This window comes from Ambystoma mexicanum, chromosome 3p (assembly GCF_040938575.1).
Source record: "Ambystoma mexicanum isolate Mex_15411 chromosome 3p, UKY_AmexF1_1, whole genome shotgun sequence".
Classification (NCBI taxonomy): Eukaryota; Metazoa; Chordata; class Amphibia; order Caudata; family Ambystomatidae; genus Ambystoma; species Ambystoma mexicanum.
Window position 1 is genome coordinate 96,968,846 of NC_090925.1, and position 24,986 is coordinate 96,993,831.

A 24,986-nucleotide genomic window follows, 5' to 3' on the forward strand; every position below is an offset into this window, starting at 1 on the left:
CTGCTGCAACTCCTGGACTGTTGGTTTGCCCGGTGAAGCCCTGCTGCAGGTCTGAATTGCCTGAAACTCCATCGACAGAGAAGCTCCTTCAAGGATGACGTCTTCCCTTGAGCTGGTGGGATCAACCAACTCGCAAGTAGCCTGGACATTGTCTCCATACTGGTTTAATTTTCTTCAGACTTTGTATTGAGGGACCTACACAAAAGCTCAAACCAAAAATCATAATATATGGTGAGACGTTCCCAGTTGGAGCTGTGATAGTGTAAGGTTTACCTGAACAACTCATCCGTGTGACCGATCTTCCAGAGTTTACCCATCACAAGGACCAGGCTCGACAGAAAAGAACAGCCTCATTCCAGGCATCATAGCTCCTCGATTTTGACAAGAAGAACCTAAAGGCAGGTCTACCTAGCTTGTTCGAGGGTGAGGTTTTGGTTACCACTGAATTCCCTTAGGATCTCACACAAGAACCAAGAAAATACTCCCTCTAGAAGTTTAGAAAAATGACTCAGCTTTTAAACCTTTCACTAGGCCCATTCCAAGGGAGGGTTTTGTGAAAGTTAAGTATTTAAGTGAAGCATTCACATTCTAGAAGCTAGAGGATGGGACTAGAGAGAACGTGAATGTTAGAGACCACCACTTGCTATAAGGCTGGCAAGAGAAATGAGGTGGATCCTGGCTCCATTTCTGGCCTCATGGGGTTCTCCAATTCTATTAGCCATGAACAACCTTTGCAAGCTGGGAGTAATGGGAGTAACTAGAGTATTGAGCACCCAAATGAGAATGATGACAGAATTTCATCTGTGAGGATGAAGAGGTCTGTCTAAGCTTTTTGTTTTTTAGCCATCAAATAATGCTAGAAAATCTTTTCTTTAAGGTAGGCTCTGCCATAGAGACCCCACTTTCATTGATGACAAATCCTAGGATGTTGTCACTACTTCCATAGGGGGAGCCCCTTCCCATGAGGCCAGCGGAGTGAGGCCACTACCGAATAGCCCCCGGGATGGTACACAGCGGGTGGAACTCATGGGAGGAGAAACACACAATGGGACCAATGATGCCTTTTGTATGAGAACGCAGTATTCACTTAACACCTCCACCTCTCCACCCCCACTCTCTTCACTCCTACCGTCCTATCACATATACGTTTGATATGAGAAGTAGAAAGGAATGAGATGAGGAAGTATAGGGATGAATATCACAATCCAAAACCAGAAAGTACTGAGATAAGGAAGAGGCGCGGATCTGCAGGCATCACTCAAAGGAGCTTACCTGAATTTTCTAGCTTCCAACTGCAGGCCTTGATAGGAACGGACATAAAAACTAACAAAGGACTTACCCGAAAGTCAGGTGCTCTGGAGAGGAGAGGCATCAAGGCTTGCAGACCGAGGAATCAGGAGCAGACCCAGGCACAGAGAAGCTGAAAAGGCAGTCTCAATCATACCCGCTGAGAAAACTGGGAGGCTGGCTCCAGGAACCTCCAAAGTGGGTCTGGAGCTGCAGATCCGCTGGGGCAAGCTAAGGAGAGCCCCAAAGCACCAGCGTATCAGAGTAGGACACTGATGCCTGAGACCGACCGGTACTTATGTGGCTGAGCCTGTGGTTGTGGGTCCTTAGAGAATGGAGAAAATCCTGAGAAGCATATTGAATTAAACTCTACCAACGTATGGTAAGAAGGGAAATAGGGTCTGGAACCCGTACAAGAAAAGGACATATCAAGTAGAACGTTGTGGGAGAGATACATATGAAGACAGTACTTGGCAAGGAAGTAAACCAAGTCTGTTAAATCAAGAGACCATATGGAAAACTGTGAGCGAGATATATGTGAAGGTAGTAGTTGGCAGGGGAGTTAAACAAAGTTTGCATGTGACATCAAGAGGCCATAAAGAGGACTCTGAGAATAATACAGAGGAACATAGAGCTTGGCAGGTGAGTAAACCAAGTCTGTGTTTGGGACTATGAAACCTGATAGAGATGAAAGTCAGGTCTTCTAACCAGGGTCAATGAATCATCAGAGTTTGGAGAAGCATCCAAACTTCTCTTCTTCATCGCAGTGCCTGGAAGGAGAAACCAGGTCTGCCAACCAGGGACAGGGACCCACCACAGCTTAGAGGAGTATCCAAGCCACTCTATTTCAGAGCAGAGCCTGGTAGATAGAAACCGGTTCTTCCAATCGAGGGTCAGGGCCCCACCAGAGCTTGGAGGAGCATCCAAGCCACTCTTAATCTTTTGCAGTGCCCGGTGGGAGGAAACCAGGTCTGCCACCCAGAGTCAGGGGCATGCCCCAGCTTGGAGGAGCATTCAAGCCACTCTTCTTCATCGCATTGTCTGGTTGGAAGTAACCTGGTACGCCAACCATGGTCAGTGGACCCACCACAGCTTGGAGGAGCATCCAAGCCACTCTTCTTCATTGCAGTGCCTGGTAGGATGAAACCAGACTGCCAGACAGAGTCAGTGACCCACTACAATTTGGAGACATGTCCCGACTCCCCTTCTTTGTCACAGTGCCGGGTGAAAAGGAACCAGGTCTGCTGATCAGGGTTGGGGACCCAGAGGCCGAGAAGAAGCCTGAGAGGAGCCAATGGGGGAATAAAGATATTTCCCCTCTCAGTGTTGAACTCTGGTGCAAGCCTAAAGAAGGCTGGGGAAGGGAGACATCCCCCAGCTGTTGACAAACTGTATGTGAAGCCTGAGTAAGGCTGGGGAAGGGATACATTCCCCCAACACTTGAGGAACTGAACATTCCAGAACTATCCTTTGGTTCAGGGGAAGGGAGTCACTCTTTTGGGCTAGGAAGACATATTTTGAATTTAGTTTATCTCAGAGTGTCAGTGACAGAGCTAGGATTCTGACATTGGGATTTTTTCTTTTGACATCCTAACTGTGACACTACGTATTTTGGACGAGTCAGGGAAACCCCTGTTAGAACTAAGGCAAGATAGGGTTTTCTTTTCATTTTTTCACTTGAATAAACGTTTATGCCAGCCACCATGACCCGCCCGTGTCTGGGTCTTACTTCTGCACCCTTACACATAGTCCTACACACCAGAAAGCATTAGTGCACATATGTACATTTCTGTGACAGTATACGGACATCCTCCAGCAGCTGACTTGCAGTGGCAACATACCAGGGTGAAAGGTCTCATGTGCATTCCCGAACACAACTGCTGGTACCCAAAGTTCCAACAGTCAGATATGACTTTTTAACTGGTTGCACCTGTTGTTCAAAATGCTGTAGGTTTGTATCCCAACAGCATGGTGGTAGGTATTACAAACTAAAAATAAGCCATGTCAAGATTTGACATGGTGGTTACTGAAATTACACATTTAAAAAGCCAAACGGTTAGGATGTGAGTTCTATTGTCATCTTTGAGGACAGTGACTCATTCATTACAATGTAGGTTGTGTATTTGGTGTGTCTGGGCAAGCTGTACCCACCACACCATGTGGGTCCGACCCAGGAAACCTTCTCTTTGATGCCCATGAGATGGATTGTCACATCCTCAATGAGCAGGGACACTCCTTGGTGGTTAATCTGGGAACTGTTGCATCAAAGGCAGTCGTATTACTAAAATTGCCACCTCTCACAAAGGATGCTGATAACTGGAGTCCTTTCGATTACTGGGATTGTAATCCTGTAAGTGTTCTCTGGCAACTATCCTGGTTTAAATGGACAGAATAAGGAATTAGCTGACCCATTGGGACCCTGGACTTTGTCTCACAGAACCCATGGTTAAACAAACAGCTCTGGACTCTGTTCCCTGCCCCGAAACACATGCCTGTACCAAGCTTCTTCGTGCCCAGTGCTGTTTCTTTTTGTGAACTGCACTGCATGTTGGACCCAGTTCACCTGCCCACCAATTTAATACTAAATTTCTGCCTGAAAAAGCTCTAAGACTCTTGTATTGATGCAGGCAAGCTCAGAAATAAGCCTCAACAGTATGTGTAGTGGTTCTGTTGTTAAACCATAATTATATAGTTCCTCTTTATATTTAATATTGGCCTAAGCCCAATCGCGTTACACGGAAAACCGTGTTGCAAAAGCTCTGATTTTTTAGTTTTACTTCGCCGCCATTTTAAGATTTGTCCGTCATTTTGATTTTCATTTGTGTTCCATATTCTAAAATAGTGGTCTGTGTTTTTGTCTTTCAAATCGAGCCGACCGACCTTTGAGTTCTGTTAATGTTTAGGTTGTCTACGAGCCGACTGTTTAAGCAAAGCAAAGAAACCTTGTGCTTCATATGAACTGCTATTCGACTGCTGTCTACACTCACAAGCCTCATCCTTGTATAAACACTGAAACAATGAAGAGTAAATGACAATCGTATGTTTTAGCTGGACTACATTATAAGAGATTCTTGAAACAAGGCTTACCGCAGATCCGAGAACCTACACCACCGTTGTATAGTTATGGAAATGTAAATTGATGTAATGCTTTGTATAATATTGTAAAATCTGTCAAATGAACTAGACACGAACTCTAGACACAAATTATGATCATGAAGAGAGGCTGGACAATATTGTAGGAAATGTATAAAAGTGCCAGTGTTTATATGTCCAGTACCTCACTCTACTCACCGTGTCGGCTGGTACACACGGCAAGGTGTTGGGGCTATCTGTTTTGCTTTGTAAACTGTACAGTAATAAAATATACTTTTATCTTTTCAAGCCTGTGATTGGTGTATTTCATTTGTGGTACTCAGCCTCGATATTCCTTTGTTCTTTCAGTTGGCGCCCAAATAGGGACCCTCAAGATTGATGCCACCTCGTTGAAGGAAAGACGCAGCTATCGGACCGGGATCGGACGGTGAGAAAAAGGGGGCCCCTTTTGGATGAAACGCAATACCTCAACAGTACTGCACAATCCGATCCCTAGACGGTGAGCACACTGTCCGAGACGGCATCTTGACGAGGGTCCACATATTGAGGCGGGGCAGATTTGAAGAAATCACCAACTGCAAGGGTCCTTTGTCCTTTGTAATCTGATCGGACCTCCTTAGTCCTTTGTAATCAGTTGATTCCTAAATACCCTGATATTTGATTGCAGATCTGTACTCGCGAGCACAGACGACACCAGGTAACACCAGTAATCAGACATGCCTGGGAAATTGTCTCTCTGTTTCAGGGCGTTATTCCTCAGAGATAGACAATCTTTGGAATTTGGCCGACTGGCGCCACAGGAGGGGTCACTGGCATTTACTATGTACTGTAAGTACGGCATTGGTAGTATAGTATTCAACGATATTTGGCACATACAAACTAGACATGCTTCCGAATTTCAGTTGCCAGTCAATGGTAGCTTTGAGATTGCCCGGATAGAGTATTTAGAAACTATATTGTTAAATAAAAGGCTAGACCTGCAGCATTTGATGTAATTCAGAATTGGAAAAGGGAAGCTATGCAGTAATTTAAGAGTATGATATGATATTTTATTTCTATCGCGCTCGTACACAAGTGTTTCAGAGTGCGACAAGGCAAGGGAGGGGAACAGGGGAGAACAAAACAGCAATCTTACTAGGCCCAGTGACATTGAGAACGCGCAAGTGCATGGGAGAGGAGGGAGGGGAAAAGTGCATGGAAGGGGGAGAGGTGGAAAGTGCGAAGAAGAGGAGAAACAGATAAATAAAAATAAATAAATAATAAAGGCAACAAACAGTGGTAATGCAGCCAGCAATTTGCAAGTGCTAGGTGCTAGGTTTAAGGCAGCAGACAGGGTAGGTCTGATAAGTGCAGGAAGAAAAAGGGGGGGCTGTATGGGTACAGATACAGACCCCAGTGCAAGGAGTGGCCTAATGGCAGTGCGGGAGGGTGGCAGGATGAGCAGGTACCAGGGCCCAAAAGACAGAGGGTGGCCAGGTGCACGGTGTGTTACGCTCACCTGGCTACCACAGGGGCGTCGGTCGGACCCGGACAGCTGCGGTCTCCACCCACGTCATGCGTAGTGCAGCGATGACTGACTGGATCTGCCCTACTAATCTTGTCTGCTTAATCCGTAGAAATATTCTCCTGCAAGTGGAGAGATGGATTTAGCCACTTGTGGACTCAAGTGATGTCACCCCCACAGTCCTCCCCAACTAATCACCTCCGAAATGCCCTAACAGCAATCTCACCTTATATTCTTGAAAGATGAGCTCTCCATCCTGCGTGGATTTGCAGGTGCGCATCGATTCCAGTTACTTCACTGGTTTGAAGACTCGGGAAAGTTCCGGAGAGTATTGACTCTGAGGTTCCTGGTGAGGACCAGTAAGTATTAAGTTCATAGAGATCAATGTGTCCGATGTTCACTCTTGTTCCCCCCTTCCTTTCTTGTCTTGCAGCTGGCTCGTGAAAAGATGCTCTTGTGGCAGCTGGTGACGCTCAGGTAAGAGTCTGTATTACCCGGCGCTGTCAGGTAAATGTTGCACTTGGAAAACGTGTTGTTTTGTCTCTCTTTACAGATGCGGCACGTGAAAATATGGAGAGTCACAAAAGGATGCCTCCGGTGATAAATCAGGTAAGTCTATGGTGGTAAGAATTATAGGTGTTGGTTCCCTCGGCTCACCTTGTGGTTTTCTTTTGTCTCCTAGGTGCCAAAGTTCGACGAAGAAATGATGGAGGCAGCGCCGACCCGAAGGATGCTGTGAAGACTGGTGAGTATGGCGCGGCGCTGCAGCTGGAGGTGCGGCGCGAGCAGAAATGATGTTCTTTACAGGTCCGGAGACGAGATGGATCCAGAATCAGGTGTGGAATAGAAATAAGTTTGTTTTCTAACCTTGTCCCTTTCTTTCCTCTTTGTTTTAGGAGCTCCGGATTCGAGGCGGGCGTGGCAGCAGAGGCTGCAGGCACAGTGAGCATTACGCTGCTGGATGCAGAATAACGCGAACCGTGTGTTGCTGGTCGGGCGTGGTTTAAATAGCCTCAAAAGTAGTCCCAGGTAAGAAGTCCCTAGAACCACACCCGAGTAAAAAATAGTCCCTTTCAGGCTTCATGTTGGATTGGAGTCATTTGCAGGATGGTCTGCCTGAGGTAAGTAATGACTATGAGCCTGGCGCCTGACTGAACCCAGATAGCCCCTAGCTGGGGCTGCTGAGGTTTTACTAAATGTCTAGATGCCTGCTCCCGGGGCTGATGGGCTTGGTCCGGATGCCTGGGGGTAGGCATCATGACATCACTCCCCCCCAAGGCCCCTCCTAAAGTTATTCTTCCCCTGGGCCCTGGTTTGTCTGGGAAGTTCCAATGGAATCTTGTCACCAACCGAGGTGCATGGACGTGGTCACTAGGTTCCCATGACCTTTCTTGTGGTCCGTAGCCCTTCCAATCGATTAAATAAAAAAGTTTTGATTTAACCATCTTGGAGTCCAGGATATTTTTTACCTGGAATTCAGGTTCTCCATCTATCAAGATGGGGTTGAGTGGTTTGGTTAATCTTGTTCCTCGCTGAACTGGTTTTAAAAGTGAAACATGAAAGACAGGATGAATGCGCATATTAGAGGGTAATTCCAATTTGACGGCTACCGGGTTGATAATGGCCTTAATAGTGTAAGGTCCCAAATATCTAGGGTTAAAAGACCGAGTTCCCTTCAGAGGTATGTGTTTTGTAGCCAGCCAAACTTGATCCCCAATCTGGTATTTTGGAGTTTCACTTCTATATTGATCAGCATTTTTCTTATATTTCTCTTCAGTTTGTTTCAAATGTTCTGTTGCCTCTTTAAAGGCTTGTGTAATAGTAGAATGCAAATGACTAACTGCAGGCATTTCTAAATGCTGAGGCGAATCTAGTTCTGAGGGTCAAGGGTGATGTCCATATATGGTATAAAAGGGGCTTTGTCCGGTTCCTGAATGTACAGAGTTATTGTATGCATACTCGGAAATCCATAAAATATCTTTCCAATTACTTTCGGTCTGGTGTAGCATGCAACGTAGGTACTGTTCAAGGGTCTGGTTGGTCCTCTCCGTCTGACCATCGGTCTGGGGATGGTGACTGGTTGATAACCTCACGTCGATTTGCGCCAGTTGACAACATTTCTTCCAAAAATGTGAAATGAATTGACTACCTCGGTCAGAGACCAATACGGAAGGAATGTGTGTATTCGAACAATGTTTTCGAGGAACTCCTTGGCCAGAATTGAAGCAGAAGGTAATCCCTTTAGAGGAATAAAGTGGGCCATCTTGGAAAAAAGATCTACAATAACTAGAATGGTGTTAAATCCATTACTTGGAGGTAGATCTGTAATAAAGTCTAACGATAAGGTGTGCCATGGTGTAGGTGGAATATCCAAAGGTTGTAAGAGGCCAGCTGGTTTTTTCTTCTGACTTTTGTTTTGGGCACAAATGCCACAAGACATTACAAATGACTTTACGTCTTTTCGCCAGGTGGGCCACCAGAATTGTCTCTTAATTTTAGCTTCAGTTTTTGCAATACCTGGGTGTCCTTCCATCAGGGTGTCATGATAATTGGAGATGACTAGCTCTTGTAGTTCCTTGTGTGGTAGAAATAGTCGCCCTTGATAATAAGGTAGGTCATTGATGACTGAGTAGTCCGAGCCTTTCTTCACCCAGTCCTGCAGGGCTGTTGGATCGAAGAGTTGTTGGATCTTTACATGAATATCCTCTAGTGTCTGTAGAGTGGTTATGCCAAGAATTCTTTGTTCTGAAATTATAGGCACCGGTTCCGGGTTCGCATATGCTTCTCCCATCCCTATTCGGGATAGGGCATCTGCCTTGCCATTTTTACAACCTGGTCGATAAGTGATCACGAAATCGAACTCGGCATAGAACAATGCCCATCGAAGTTGACGCGACGATTGGGCCTTGGCTGTTTTTAAATACTGCAAGTTCCGGTGATCGGTGATTACCGTAATGGTATGCCTGGCACTGAGTAGATAATGCCGCCAAGCCTTGAAGGCGGATTTGATGGCTAATAATTCTTTATCGGTAACCGCATAGTTTAACTCGGGTGCCGAGAACTTTCTGGACCAAAATGCTACTGGGTGAAGTTGACCGGTTTCAGGATACTTCTGGGACAAGACAGCTCCCATGGCTAAACTGGATGCATCAGTTTCAACTATGTATGGAAGTTCGGGGCGTGGATGCTTTAAGACAGGTGCAGACGTGAATTTCGCTTTCAGCTCTTGGAAGGCCTTTTCAGCTTCTTCGGTCCACAAGAAGCGTTTGTTTTTTCGCAAAAGTGCTGTGATAGGGTGTACAACATGTGAGAAATCCGGAATGAATCTGCGGTAGAAATTAGCTAATCCGAGCATGCTTTGTACCCCTTTAACTGAACTGGGTGATGGCACTTGAGGATTGCATCCACCTTTCGAGAGTCCATTCGGACTCCTTTTGGAGTCAGGATAAATCCAAGGAATTCACCTTCCGTAGCATGAAAAATGCATTTTTCCAATTTTGCATATAACTTGTGCTGGCGTAGTTTCTCAAGGACTGCACGAACGTGCTTCACATGGTCTGATTCTGAAGAGGAGTACACTAGAATATCGTCCATGTATACAACAACACAGATGTCAATGAGTTCACAAAGGACATCGTTCATAAAATACTGGAAGGCTGCTGGTGCATTGCACAACCCGAAGGGCATCACCTGGTATTCGAATAACCCGTACTTAGTGCGAAAAGCAGTCTGCCATTCGTCACCTTTCTTTACACGTACCAGATGATATGCCCCTCGGAGATCTAATTTAGTGTAGATGCAAGCGTCCTTTACTTGGTCTAGTAATTCGGGGATCAGAGGCAATGGATATCGGTTCTTAACCATGATCTGATTTAATGCGCGGTAGTCTATGCACGTCCTGAGGTCACCTTCCTTTTTAGGCACGAAGAACAAAGCTGAAGATGCAGGGGACTTGGATGGACGAATGAAGCCATTAGCAAGGTATTGGTCCAAGTATTGTCGTAGGTGAAGGTTTTCGGGTTCCGTAAGGGCGTAGATCCTACTACATGGAGGTTGTGCACCGGGTATGAGATTGATTTGACAAGCGTATGATCTGTGAGGTGGTAGGGTGTTTGCCTGTTCCTTTTGGAAAACATCCTGGAATTATTGATATTCCTGAGGTAACTGCACGACTGGAGTAGGGACTGTGGCCAGGCCTTGGTTCAAGCGTTTTTTCCGGTAACAAGTATGTGCACAATCCGGGAAGGTTATTCTCTTCTCTCGCCAATCAATACAAGGATTATGTGTTTCCAACCAAGGTATCCCCAGTATTATTTGGAACTGCGAGGCTTTGATTAAATCAAACACAATAGTCTCTCGAAGCCCATCGTGACCCAATAGTGTCATCTCAGCGGTGGAATGATTTACAGGCCCAGAGGCAATTTCAGTTCCATCGACTGTGGTGATGGCATCCGAAGTGGGCTTTTTGCAGAGAGATAGATTCATCCTAGAAGCCAACTCGTGGTCCACGTAGTTTCCTATGGCCCCGCTATCAATGTATGCCCTCACTGCGTGCATATGTGATGGCTGCCTTGGATCTGTAAGGACCATTGGTATGATGAAGTGCGAGGTCTGAGTATCCTTCTTCAAGCTCGGCAAGCGGACCTCTACGCTTGTCGGGCGTGGTCATTTCCCGAATCAGGCTCTGTTTGATTTTTATCAGCAACTCCGACTACTCTTTTAGATGTTTTTATAGAGCAATCCCGTAGAAAATGTCCTGAGGCCCCACAGTACAGACACAATTGCATCTGCCGTCTTCTTTCTCTTTCCTTTTGAGTTAAGGGTCCCTTGACCCCCCCGATCTGCATCGGTTCTGATACATCTGTTACTTTGAGGGTAACATTGGGTTTAACCAATACCCGATTCTCGAACTTAGCTCAATCAGCCTTTCTATTCTGAAGTCGGTGGTCTAACTGGACCACTAAGTCTATATATTCTGCACAATCCTGAGGTGGGTTCACAACTTGGGCCAAAACGTCTTTGAGTTCACCCCGAAGTCCACGATGAAATAATGTAATTCGTTTTACCTCTGGTCATCCGGTTTCCACCACTAACCTATTGAAAGTGGCGATATAGGTTAGTAGATCCTGGTTGCCTTGTCATAATGATAAAAGTTTGTTATCCAAGGCCTGTCCATGTGAATGTCTGGCAAATAGTCTTTCCATGCTCAATTGAAAACCTTGAAAATCCCGAAGAACAGGGTCATCCTGGTTAACTAATGGAATTGACCAATCCGCTGCGCTGCCACTAAGATATGATAGTACAAAGGCTACTTTGGTTTGGTCGTTCGGAAAAGCTCCAGGTCTGCATAAAAAGTGCCAGCGGCATTGGTTCATAAACACGGCAAACTTTTTTGGGTCCCCAACAAAACGTTCGGGTGGAGCTAAAGGAATGATCCCTGGTAGAACCACTTGCACAGGATTGCTCGATGAAACAGGAGTTGGATTCCCCCCGAATCCAGGTAATGGTGTTTGCCCAGCTTGGTTTTGCAGTAATTGTCTAGCAATATCATCAGTGCGCTCCTTTGACAGAATCAGTTCTCTCCTGAGGGCATTAGTCTCTTGGCGCACGGAGTGCACTTCTGCCCTAAGTTCCCCTCACAATAGGGCTAGTTGGTCGGTTTCTGAGATTTCCATAACGCCCGGGTGGGGATTTGTAGATAGGCTTTGCCTTCTGTTACGCTCACCTGGCTCCCACAGGGGCGTCGGTCGGACCCGGACAGCTGCGGTCTCCACCCACGTGATGCGTAGTGCAGCGATGACTGACTGGATCTGCCCTACTAATCTTGTCTGCTTAATCCGTAGAAATATTCTCCTGCAAGTGGAGAGATGGATTTAGCCACTTGTGGATTCAAGTGATGGCACTCCCACAGTCCTCCCCAACTAATCACCTCCGAAATGCCTTCACAGCAATCTCACCTTATATTCTTGAAAGATGAGCTCTCCATCCTGCGTGGATTTGCAGGGGCGCGTCGATTCCAGTTACTTCACTGGTTTGAAGGCTCGGGAGAGTTCTGGAGAGTATTGACTCTGAGGTTCCTGGTGAGGACCAGTAAGTATTAAGTTCATAGAATTCAATGTGTCCGATGTTCACTCTTGTTCCCCCCTTCCTTGCTGGCTCGTGAAAAGATGCTCTTGTGGCAGCTGGTGGCGCTCAGGTAAGAGTCTGTATTACCCGGCGCTGTCCGGTAAATGTTGCACGTGGAAAACGTGTTGTTTTGTCTCTCTTTACAGATGTGGCACGTGAAAATATGGAGAGTCACAAAAGGATGCCTCCGGTGATAAATCAGGTAAGTCTATGGTGGTAAGAATTATATTTGTTGGTTCCCTCGGCTCACCTTGTGGTTTTCTTTTGTCTCCTAGGTGCCGAAGTTTGGCGAAGAAATGATGGAGGCAGCACTGACCCGAAGGATGCTGTGAAGACTGGTGAGTATGGCGCGGCGCTGCAGCTGGAGGTGCGGCACGTGCAGAAATGATGTTCTTTACAGGTCCGGAGACGAGATGGATCCAGAATCAGGTGTGGAATAGAAATAAGTTTGTTTTCTAACCTTGTCCCTTTATTTCCTCTTTGTTTTAGGAGCTCCGGATTCGAGGCGGGCGTGGCAGAAGACTGGATGCAGGCTGCAGGCACGGTGAGCGTTACACTGCTGGATGCAGAATAACGCGAAGCGTGTGCTGCTGGTCGGGCATGGTTTAAATAGCCTCAAAAGTAATCCCAGGTAAGAAGTCCCTAGAACCACACCCGAGTAAAAAATAGTCCCTGTAGAAAAATAGTCCCTTTCAGGCTTCATGTTGGATTGGAGTCATTTGCAGCATGGTCTGCCTGAGGTAAGTAATGACTATGAGCCTTGCGCCTTAGGTGTTAGGACTGATTTCTACTATGAGCCTGGCGCCTAAGGCGCCAGGACTGAACCCAGATAGCCCATAGCTGGGGCTGCTGAGGTTTTACTAAATGTCAGGATGCCTGCTCCCGGGCTGATGGGCTTGGTCCGGATGCCTGGGGGTAGGCATCATGACACGGTGCCAAGAGAGAACAGATCAGCATGGGAGAGGGGGAGCGAAGGCAGAAGAAAAGAGGAAGGTCTTGAGGTGCTTCCGGAACCGGAGATGGTTCTCCTCAAGTTTTAGAGTGGAAGGGAGGCTGTTCCAGAGGGAGGCCCCAGCCGAAGACAGAGAACTACCCCCAGCTTGTTTCTTAGAAAAACGACTGACCCTGAGTGAGTTGGAGGTAGAGGAGCGAAGAGCTTGAGAGGGGAGGTATTTGCGGAGGGATAGCTGAAGGTATTTTGGACCCAGGCCCCAGCAAGCCTTGTGGACAATGCAGAGGGTTTTGAATTTAATCCTTGCATCCACTGGGAGCCAATGGAGAGATTTCTGAGCTGGAGAGATATGATCCCAGGGCTTGAGGCCAAGGACAAGTCTCTCAGTCCTGTTCTGGATCAGTTGAAGAGGGCGGAGAGTAGAGGCAGGTAGATTTAGAAAGAGGATATTACAATAGTCCAAGCTAGAGAGAACCAGAGCTTGAGATACCATGAGCTTCTGGGGGAAGGAGAGGAAAGGCAGAGTACCTCTGAGGTGGAGTTAAAGATGACCCCGAGGTTCTTAGCCTCGCAGGTGGGGGTAGGAGGAGGGCCAAGGGAGGCCGGCCAGAGAGTGAGGGGAAAGAATGGTGAAGGTGTGCTGATGAGGAGGATCTCCGTCTTGCTGGCATTCAGACAAAGATCATTGGCGGCACACCAATCTTGAATGGCAGTTAGGCAATCAGAAATGAGAGAGGGAGAGGCGGTGGCAGAGGGCAGCCTCAAAATGAGTTGAATGTTGTCAGCGTAGCACTGGAAATTTGAGCAGAAAATGGCAATGCAGTGGGCGAGAGTTGCCAGGTATTGGTTGAAACGCCAGGGCGAGAGGTTAGACCACTGGGGAACACCACAGGTAGAGAGGAAGATAGATGAAAGGAAGGACCCAAGTTGGACCTGGGAGGGTCAATCTGAGAGGAAAGAGGTCAGCCAGGAGGCAGGAGAAAAGAGTGTGCAGCATGAGCCCAACAGAGAGTTAATAGTGAAGAAGGGGGAGAAAGAAAGGGGTTAGCAGGAGGTGGTGAGAAAGTTCAGAATGGAATTCAAGGAAGTAGAAAGAAAGATGAAGGCAGAGAAGAAGGGAGATTTAGTTGTGGCTGGATAGAGGGAAGAAGAACTACACCAAGGATGGGAATGGAGGCATAAAAGTGGAGGACAGAGAGTTGAGAATGGAGAGAAATGTAAGACAGGGAGAGAAAGGAAGGAAGAGCGAAGTGGAGAATAGGTCATCAAGAACGGGGAAAAACAATGAGGGGGAAAGAAGATGAGTGACGAAGTAGGAAAGGATGGTCAAAAAGGGAGGGGGATGGAAATAGTGTCTCTATGAAGTCCATAAGGTAAGGACTGGCAAACCTAAATGGCCTAGACATCCAGGATAGCATGGATCCTGGAACATCTCATGGAGGAACAGACCCAGGGCTTGCTTCATGGTCATCTCCACCACCTACAGTAAAGGGCAAGAGCCATTCAGCAGAGACGCAGGAAATACATACTTCTGCACACAGTGGCAAGAGTAGCTTGAAGAGGGATCTTCTCCTGCAACTCTCAAGACCACAGGTCCTGAGTAAGTAAATACATAGAAAAGTTGTATATTTAAGAGACGAGAGGATACAAGACAAGACCTTACTGGAGAAGAGCTTGGACCTGATAAAGGACATGCTTCACAAATGAGAACAGAACATCTACCTCTTAGAAGGAAAATAAGAGAAATAACGCAGCTAAAAAACAAGATGCAAACCTCATGCGTGGAACACAAGAAGAAGTGCTCAAGACCACCATGGATGACTCAGCTCCCAGGCATTTGGCATGGTTCTATGTGGGCTGGACAGGAGACGGAACATCATCAGTAGCATAGTGCCCTAATGATTGGCCCAGAACTAAGGACCGCCCAAAGCAAGAGATATCAAAGGCAGAGAATACCCTGCCATGGCACAGAACCGGTGGCAAGGACACAGAGAAAAATAATAGGGCCCCCAGACCAGTGTAGGCAAAGATCGTGAGTGGTATCTCTAACTCAATGGGCACGAGAACATGGCTGTGGATGATCCCCTAGACGGGTGGAGAAGGCTTAAGCTCATTTGCACAGTTAAGGGGTGTTTCCATGGCAATAAATAACCTACAGATGCGCCCTGATGAAGATTTGATCAGATCGTTTGGGGATCTGGGGATCGCCAACAAAGCACAGCTGATCTTCGGAATCCTATCAGATTGCAGTAGCGTGGAGGATCCAGTCTGAGTTCACTTTCTAACACTCACATATGCAATTTTGTTTGAAGTAAAAGAAATATCATGGCTGAATCAGGGAATGGACATTTGTTAAGATAAACTGGTCACGTTTTGTCATGAGCACAATCATTAGGCCCATGAGAACCAACATAGCCATAAAAACAGGAATATCAAAAACTCCAATAAACAACATTTAAATTGCAAGGTTAAATCATAAAACTGTTGAAAAAGTGTGGTTTAAATAGAATAACATTTACAAAATACATTTCATTCTCAAGCACCAGGTGGTTTTTAAAAAGGCCAAATGAGTTTGGGGTTCAGCGTGGTTTTGGTTACATAAAGAAAAAATCCAACGACTCTTTTGTTCTCCTTAAATTGTATTTTTTATAGTTAGGGGCAAGCTACTTATAGCGGATGTTCCTGTATCGGGGCATGTAAACAAGAAATGCTCAAGATCTTCGTATCTCCACCTGCAAATTTTACACAAGGGTAGATCACCTTTGCCCCAGGAGCTTACAACCGATGCCAGTGGCATTATCCCCAACCATGCTTTTATAAACAAGGTGCATGCTTCCTTGTCATCAGTACAAGATACATATTTTTCTTGCCAGAAGTGTGCTTCCGCTTAATGTATTCTGCTTTTGTACCAGCCGAGCCGATCTCCAAAAGTGTAACCTTGTAGTACCAGTCCCTGTATCTCTGCTTGATGCAGTCTTTCGCTACCATACGGTCCTGGGATTCAAGTGTGAGCACACGGCGGCCGCGTTTGCTGGTTAGGTTTGAGACGAAACATGTGTAGATTTAGCACATCAAAAAGCGATGGAGAAGGTGTTTGGATGTTCACACCATTCACTGCCTGTGCAGGTGCTGCACAAAATATTGGTTGCGATCTAACTTCTTAGACTGTTGTTGTGGAATGTAGATGGTCTGGAGAAAAGTTCTAAAAAGCAGTACATTGTACATTTTCTTGCACAGTACGATATGGTGATGCTTCAAGAAATGTGGGCGGTTGTACTACTTCCATTGTCAGATTGTGAAGTGTTTGCCACTCACACTGTAATAAACAAGAAGGGTAGGCAAATTGGTTGTCTATCAAAGTGCATAGGGTGAAATGGGAGGAATAAAGTTGTGGGTCTCTATGCCTCTCCTCAAACACTCTTATCCGTTAACATAACTACAGAGGGCGGGGAATGCTGGCGAGTAATGAATTTGCACTATTCTCACTAGGGACCAGGTCAGTGGATCCTGCGGCTAGCCTTATTGATGCCCTGAGATGCAGTAAAATCCCTAAACTCGATATTGAAATAAAGGCAACTTTTGTGGGGGTCGGTGGAGGGCAGGGGGTGGTACTAGGTGATTAGGTGATTGTGCAATAGAACAGGTGGCCAGAGAGGATTCCCTAGCCCATGGCATTCCATTCCTAGTGATGCCAGATGAGCAATAAAAGCAAGTGGGCAGATCCTTGTGCTCTAGCCTGGTGGAGTTCAGTAAATAGAAGATTCCCCTCAGACACACCGGGGAGCTTCACCTACCGCGATACAAGATCTAGATCCACCATTGACTATTTTTTGGTGGAGGTGCGAAGCTGATTGCAGGTGAAAGTCTTTGAATTCAAGTCTAGACTAGAGGATAACCGCAGGTCACGGATTATACCCTTATATGTGAGTGGTAATTATCTGTGAAACAAACAGATTCCCGTCTCCCAGGCATTGAATTGGGACTCTGTTATTCATGACTTCATGTCATCACATACCATCATTATACATTCTTTGAATGATGTAGAACACACATTTGACTTGGCATCTCCACCAGAATGAACAGTATCTTCACTGGGAGACATAATGAGGATAGAATCCCACGCCTTTACTACCCACAGGAGGATTCATAGCTATTGAGTAAAGAGTGAGGCCTGGTTTAATAAAAGATGTAGGTTGGCGAAGAAGACCCTCCTGACCTCATTAAAAAACCTGCTTTGGGATAAATCAAAAAATAGTATGGGCTAGATAGAAACATACACATGTTGACAAGGAGGGAAAACTAGAAGGGCTACCTCAAAGTTGGTCTGGTCTAGAACAGGCACCCCTTTCTGATAATGCAAAGGAGTGCTGGTTGGTAACAGCAAACACTACGGGCTCATCTGCTCAAACAGAAGTCAGTGGTGCAGAGAGATGGCTAGAACATGATGTATCATTGCAGAATATGAGAATTAATATAATGTAATGGGATAGCAACACCGGATCCGTGCCTAGGTGCTTTTTAGGCTACGGTAATTGTAATTCCCCCAGCCATGGGTCACACCCTTTCTGGGAGCCCAATCCAGATGCCCCTCCTGTTTGCATCAATCCTACAAGCCTGCCAGGGTTGAGCCTTAGAAGGATATCAGTGATGCAGGCAACCTTCTCTGCCAGCCTGATGGACTTTCCAGCTCCCACAGGCCCCACTATGCAAAGGAATGTCTCTCCGGGTGGGACTCCTAGAAGTCTCATGACAGGAGAGCAGTACAAATAAGGATGCTACCAGAAAGGACACACAGGATCCAAAAACATCAAAGTGGATCCATGGTGGTATTCACCCCGATCCCAAGGGAAATAAAACCACCCATGACAGCTGATCCTGAGTTCTTACGAACCCCCTCCCCTCCTCAGATGCACATGGGCGGCACATACCCCTTGACTACATGTGTCACAGCATTCACCACCTCACTCTTGGCCCAAGACAACATCCTCCCAGGGAAACTGAGCTTGGTGGTTCGTTTCTATCCATCCCTCCACATGCCCTCACAACAATCACAGCAGTGACTTATTGAACAGCAAAAGTACATTATTGGGAGGCAAAGGGAAAGGGTTTAAAAAAGTTTCATAAATGGTGTCACAAATGTGAGATGTGGGTGGATATAGCTCAGGAGCAACGCGTTTGTCTTGGAAACAAGACAAAGCAGCGCAACACAGGTTTGAATGTCGATCCCATGCTTAGAAACCAATCTCTGGTATTAAGTGTGTTATAAAAGAACAATTATAAAGGGTTTACCAAAGGATGTCCGAAAGCCGAGCATTGTGAAAATGTAGGGGCTTTCAAAATCTAGCAAAATTAATAGAATGGGGAACGTGATGTCTAAAAAACACACAAATAGTTGTCTGATGTGGAAAAATCACACATCCCTCTGCTCTGTTTCTCCCTCTAACAGCCAAGCATGACCGAGGGAGGATCGGGAAAAGAACCGGGCCAGTTACATGGCCACAGAACCTCCCAAGATAATCGGGAGATCTGATAGGTGTGATGAATATCCTGGCTTGCCCAAACAGCAAATTCAGGTTGTGGTTTGGGTGTGATTAGGAAACACCAGAGAATCCTGCAAGAACTCACAAAATGACCAAACCCCAGATAAGAGGTGTGTTCCGACTTGTGAGTCCGGCCACTAAGTGCCATCCCTAATGGAATGGCACCCTTAATTCTTAATGGGAAATAACTTTTAATTGTGTCGCTTGCTAAACTTTCCTCATTTGTAATTGTGAAACCTATTTCATCTCACGAACGTTTCCAGAGAGGGGTGATGTACAGAACATTTAGCAAAGAGGTAACTTTTAATTGCAGGAGTTCTGCAGCTGCTAGCGGAACTTTAGGCAGGTCCAGCTGTGGGGATCCTATCCCTGGAGAGTCAGAGCAGTTATAACACACCTTCTGGGGCAGTAGACGAGGAGGAAGACATCAGAATCCACCCATTTCTCCTGTGCTGCTTGTTCTTTGCTTGCCTTGTTTTCTGGAAGACCCCTAGTTGTGTCCTGTCTGACTGCAGTTGCTAGTCTGCATGTGTGCAGCTGCTTCCCAACAGCACAGCTGTCCTGGAATAGGGATTTGAAATGTTGGATGGCTCCACATGCGGGGGAGTATTTGCTGACTGATCACTGATTGCACGTGAGTAGCCCCAACATTAGACGTTGAGATTTCCCTGCAAGGGGAGCTTCGCATCCCATTGAATGCTGGGTTCCACTAAATTAACCCTTCCCCATAGAAACGTGGTCAACACTGTGTTAGAATGTCTATAAAACAAACAGTGCTTCCCTATTCATCAACCTCAAAAGTGTGATGCCCGATGCTCCCCTGCCAGTATCTGGGCGGATCCGACTCTTCGGAACGGAGGATAGCACATGGGCAACAAAGGAAGGCCACGCAGAGCAACAGAGGTTCGAATCGCGGATCCGCACTTAGAAACCGAACTTTGGTATTAAGCATGTTATAGAAAAATATAATTGCATTATATACATACTCTTTTGGGCCGGGTGGCACTAGAGATTGACTTCCAGTTCTCAGTGTACACTGGGAGAGAGAGAGTTTTTAGGGATTCTTCTGGCGGAAGTAGAAAGGTTCGGTTCCGAGTTGACCCCACTTTCCCGCTGCACAGCCAGAGTGTGCAGCACGCCCAGCTTCCGGTCCTATGTCTTGGGTCCCTACTGCTTGTTGAATGTATCCAGTTTCCAGCTATTTGTTCTCACCTGTGTTAGTGTTGGAATACACTTCCATGTGGGTCTTCAAGGCTCATGTATGTCGCCCACAGGGGTGGGCTGTGGAAGGTCCGGATCGGTGGGGGTCAATCCCCAAACTATGACACATTGTGGACCAACTCCTACAACTGGCGAGGGCATCCTGAAACTGCAGGGGCACTACACACAGGTACTGTGCCACGAGTGCATGTCCTCAGCTGTCCCAACCACAACCCCTAAATACATTTTAACCTGTACAAAATGAACCTTTTCTTTTCAAAGAATTTGGTAACACTGTTGTGTTTTCAAATTAAAGCATACACCTGTCCACCTCATGCAATATAGTCCGAACATGGCTATGACATGAGAAAGGCGCAAACTGGGTTACCAAGGATGCGCAAACCAACACGATATGTTGTCTGCTGAACCAAGAACATGCAGTAGATGAGGGTAATAATAATATGGCTTATTACTCAGTGGACTCAGCGCCAGACTGGATGGGCCTCACGTGCTTTTAGAGTACATGGATTTGCAAACCAGCCTGGATCAGACTCAAATAGCTTAATGCAGCTGCCTGGAGTTAGAGATTAGAGTCACTTTCTGAGGGTTCTAGGTACACATGCAGAAATCATCCCCCAAGTGACATTGGTTGGGTAGCTCATCCTTGCTAAAGGCAGCCTCCAGGCACTATAAAAGCTCTCCACAAGAAAGGGTTCATGCGGTTATTAAGTCAGTGATATATTACAATGTGACACCCCCTTCCTCCTTCAGACTGTGGGGTACCGGAGAGCAAGCACGCTCCAGACTCGCTTGTAACATGCAGACAGTGTTGCCTCCTTGGGTGAAGGAGACTCTCGGTTCCTTCTTGTGGAAACACTGCAGCTGAGCATTAGCTCAGTCCCAGCCCCTTGGAACTAAGCATACGACTGTGGCAGTGCGGAACGTCTGTGCCCAGGGACTTCCTGGCAGCTGCCCACAGGGCAGAGTCCGTGTTACAGAGTGTGGCAGCAGCAGAGGCCAACACACATGATTCACTAAAGCCCAAGAAGATCTCTCTTGGCCATTTCCTATTGCAGCATGCTACTGCATGCGGGTGCATGCTGCTGCAGCCCTCTCGGATGCGGGGTGGGACTTTTCGAAGCATGGGGGGGATGGTTAGGAGAGCACTCTGGTCTAGATTTGACATGGTAAAAGTAAAGCTTAGCCTAAAATGCTGGGACCTGCAGCATACTTGCCAACATTCTGTGACCCAAAAGATGTAGGATTTTTGAAGTTTCAATTTATAATTCCTATAACAATGACATCACAGGAAAATTCTAACTATACATTGTTCGCACCATTGAAGCATTCTAAAATACACAACTCATCAAACAGCACAATATTCAAAGCTGTTCAAATGTTAAAAATGTATCATTCTGAATGGTAACTTTAAACCAAATTCAATGACCTAACTTCACAGAAGGTAATTACACAGAGCTGGTGGGCAACGCTTGCCACTGCTCTCTAGCAGCAGCCCAGGCAGTATATATTTATTGCAAGTTGAACACTGGATGACATGGCGACTGATACACCCCTCAGTGTGATAGGCAGATGCTGTGTGAAGGTGTTACACTCTGCCACTTGCCTTCGCTGGTGGTTCACCTAAGGGTTGTCCCAGCCAGAGTGCAGGACAGTCACGTAGCTGTCAGGTCAGTGGATTGGTCTGAGCCCAATCTAAGTGATCACCGACCAGTCCACTGTACAGACAGTCTAATGAATGTGTTGCATGCTTTGTCCTGGATCCTGCCTTAGAGTCACATAAATTACCTGCCACTGTAAAAAGCAGTAGGATCTGTCACTGAAATCTGTTGGAGGTAGGACTGCTTAAAAAGCAGTAGCCTACTGCCTAAATCTGTAGGGTTGGCAAGTATGCTGCAGCTATGCTAAGGGGCCCTCGCTGCAGAGGCCCTGGGTAGAGGGAGAATGCCTGCACCTGCCCTAATTGGCCAAAGCAGAGGTTGGATGAATGTGAGAGCACAGGGGAAAGGGAGTGGTGTCAAACTGCGAGAGAAGCATCCACAATCCCATGTACAAGATGCATCTGAGGAGCAATGGGCCTTCAGATTCAGTGTGCAGTGCGTCTGTCGGCTATTCTCAGGCCTCTTTGGGAAATTCAAGGTGGGAAGAAGAGGTGGTATGTCTTATGGCATTGGGATCAGCTGGTGGCAGCAACACCTGTGAGTGCCACATCAGCATGTGCCGAAATGACAGCGGTTATTGACCACATTGCCTACATCCTGATTGGCTAGCAGGATGGCAATGTTCTACTCCAGTTCTTTAAGTGATGAAGGCATTAGGAAAGGGCTGTAACATGGGATAATGGCTTGCAGGCCCAAAGTAATGGCCAAATGAATAGAAAGAAATACTGATGGGTGGTTGGTCGTTATCACAGAATACAGTCCACAGCAGAGGCCCTTTAGACCAATAGCACTGATTAATGGTAGAAAGCGTGCTTGAAAAGGGATACAAATACAAACCAGCATTGGCAAAGCAAACCGTTTTTTTTTTTTGTAGGCACGGGAAAGGCAATTGCCAGGCACAGCCATAGGGCTATTAACAGGCAATTGATTGTGGCAGATTCTAAATTGTGCGAGTACCTGGGCATCTAATAGCAGTGCCTGGCAAATGACTTATACAAGGCAAAATGGTTGGCTTGGCCAATGCTTGTTTTTGACAGGACTTCAGTGAAGGACACACAGAGTGCTTATAAATCGAGTGGCTGAAGGCAGACCTGGTTAAGATATTTTTATTATGCCAATAGGGGGTTTGCAACTCCAATTTAGTCATCTAGACTACTTTGGAAAAACACTGGCAGGTACTCTGAGTGCAAAGTTTGATGGCAAGACTTGATTAAATAGAGTTCAAAGATTTCCCATGAGGAGGTATTTTGGACGGGGAGGGGCAGAAACTAGGTGAGAATGGTCATAGGGATTAGCAGGGCCATGGGCAGTCAACGGGTGGGCAAATAACCAAACAACACCCACAAGCTGTGTGTTCCTGCTCGTATGCCATTTCTTCCTATCTGTTCTCCAAGGCATATGGGTGTCACACGAGAAACCTAATATCCCAAACTAAAAATGTCTCTGGCGTGGATTGCAGCGGGCAGAGTCGCGATGGCCATGCTCACTCCAGGAGAGTGCAGGCGCGTCGAGAGAATGTAGCCCAAACGCAAACAGGGCTTGATTCATGGAACGTTTTCCTATGGGATTGCACCATTATACAGAGTAGTAGGTGACTGTACCGTCAAAACTTTCTGGGAGTGATGGACTGCACAGGTAAGTAGCCAGAGAAAGGTTGTGTAACGTTACCCACTAGTACTGAAGTGAAGGCGGAGGGAGCAGAGAGGGCACCCGGCCAACCGTCTCCACGCCACCTGCTTAGCTGCACCATGCCTCCACTGTGCACCTATGCCACGTCAGACAGGAAACAGAATTCTTTAAAAACAATGTGTACCTTGTTTCCTCTCTTTCCAGATCTTTTTGTCCACACTATAGCTTTTCCTAACCCGGACCCTCCCATATAGTCCCAATAAGATCCACTTACTCCCACTGCGCTCATCTCGCAGGTCTATCTTGACACCCAGGAGTCATTGACACTTTCTAAGGCAACTTCAAAGCCTAGTACATATTGTCCTGGGCTGCCCATCCTGGTGCATCCTGGGGTAAAGGGTCATCTTAACCACTCCTGCGTCCCAGGGACACTGACACTGTTGAGGCCCCCCCTCCACCGAACCAATGGAATAAAATGAATCCAGAATATCTGGTTGTGCCCCTTAACCCCCTTGTCGCAGTCGCAACAAATACCTTGATATGCTGTCTTGACACAATCACAATAAGCATGGGCACTGCCTTTTAGCCCCTTCACCCACTTCCTTCTTGCTGCAATCAGAATGATAAAGAAGTAGGATTTCAAGGCACACATTGGCAGTCCCTTGTGTTCTAGAATAGGTACAGGACCCTTTTCATCAATAGCAGCCGCGAGGCGGGTACACCGGCCACAGAATACAATCGGGGCCTATGAGAAAGGTACACATCAACCAAATTAGACAGACATCTCGGATCAGCTGCCTCGCATAATGTGAAAGTGCTCAAGCATGAATACAGGTGAACAATTGGAAGCACGAAGAAAGCTACAAAAACCACAGTATTGATAGTGGGTGAAGATCAGAAGCTACCAGGAAGGCGCTCATATCCAGACTAGCTGACTTTAGATGAAGGTCATGGTTTTCAAGTGGTGGGCCCATTACAAAGAAAAGAAACAAGTGACTGGTGGTGTAGCAGATCAATGCCCCCCATTATTATAGAAGGAGCAACACTATTGCCAGGGACACCATGAGTGAGGCTTTTTGAAGTTCATACTGTGAGAACGAAATTACTCTGAAGGGCGACCATTTTCAAAGGTTTAGGGACTGGCAATTGTGGTTGGTTAGGCAATACAAGATTACATTAGATGCCCAGGATTACACATTGGTTAATAGGTTGAAGCTGGGATTTGCGCCCACTCTTAAACTACTGCTCGTTGCCACTTTCTTTCTGAGTTCCGACTATGAACTAATAGAATACCATTTTATAGAACTGTCTTAGAAAGTATACAAATCACAAAACCCAGCAAGACAATTGTTAAAAACAAAATGTTTTGGAAGTGTATTACGCCAAATGGGAATGATTCTAGCTTCAGCGTCTGAATCATAGTAAGTAGCAGCTGCTGAGTTATGTGATCTTAAAAGATTTCAAATGGGTTTAGCTTTTGTATTTTAAAGCTTTCAATACGCCTAAAACACAGGCTTGTGGAATTGTTATTCATTAACATGCAGAAAAGCCTTTTAATTGTGCACAAAAGCAAGCCATGTTTTGTGACAAATGAGCAGAGTGAAAATTAGCTTGTGATATCTGGTCCACTCTCTTCTGTCTAGAAACCTTTCCACTGAAATAGCCTACTTACAAAGAAAGATCCGATAATGGGATACACCACCAGCATGTTAGCAGACAATCCTCTTCACCGAGGACAGTACAGTAATGGCAGTGGTATAAGATGATCTGTCCAAGATCACGGTTTCGTCTGCTGGCAAAACAAGGATACAAGCATGGCTGCTTTTATTCTGCAGTCTATTTTGATACTTCATTACCTCTCAGACTAACACTTTATTCTCATCATTGGAGGTGGCTGCCTAGATTTTTAAAATTCCCCCTCCAAACAATCCAATTTCTAGACCTTCACCATTGTGATGCTATGTTAGTTTTTATAG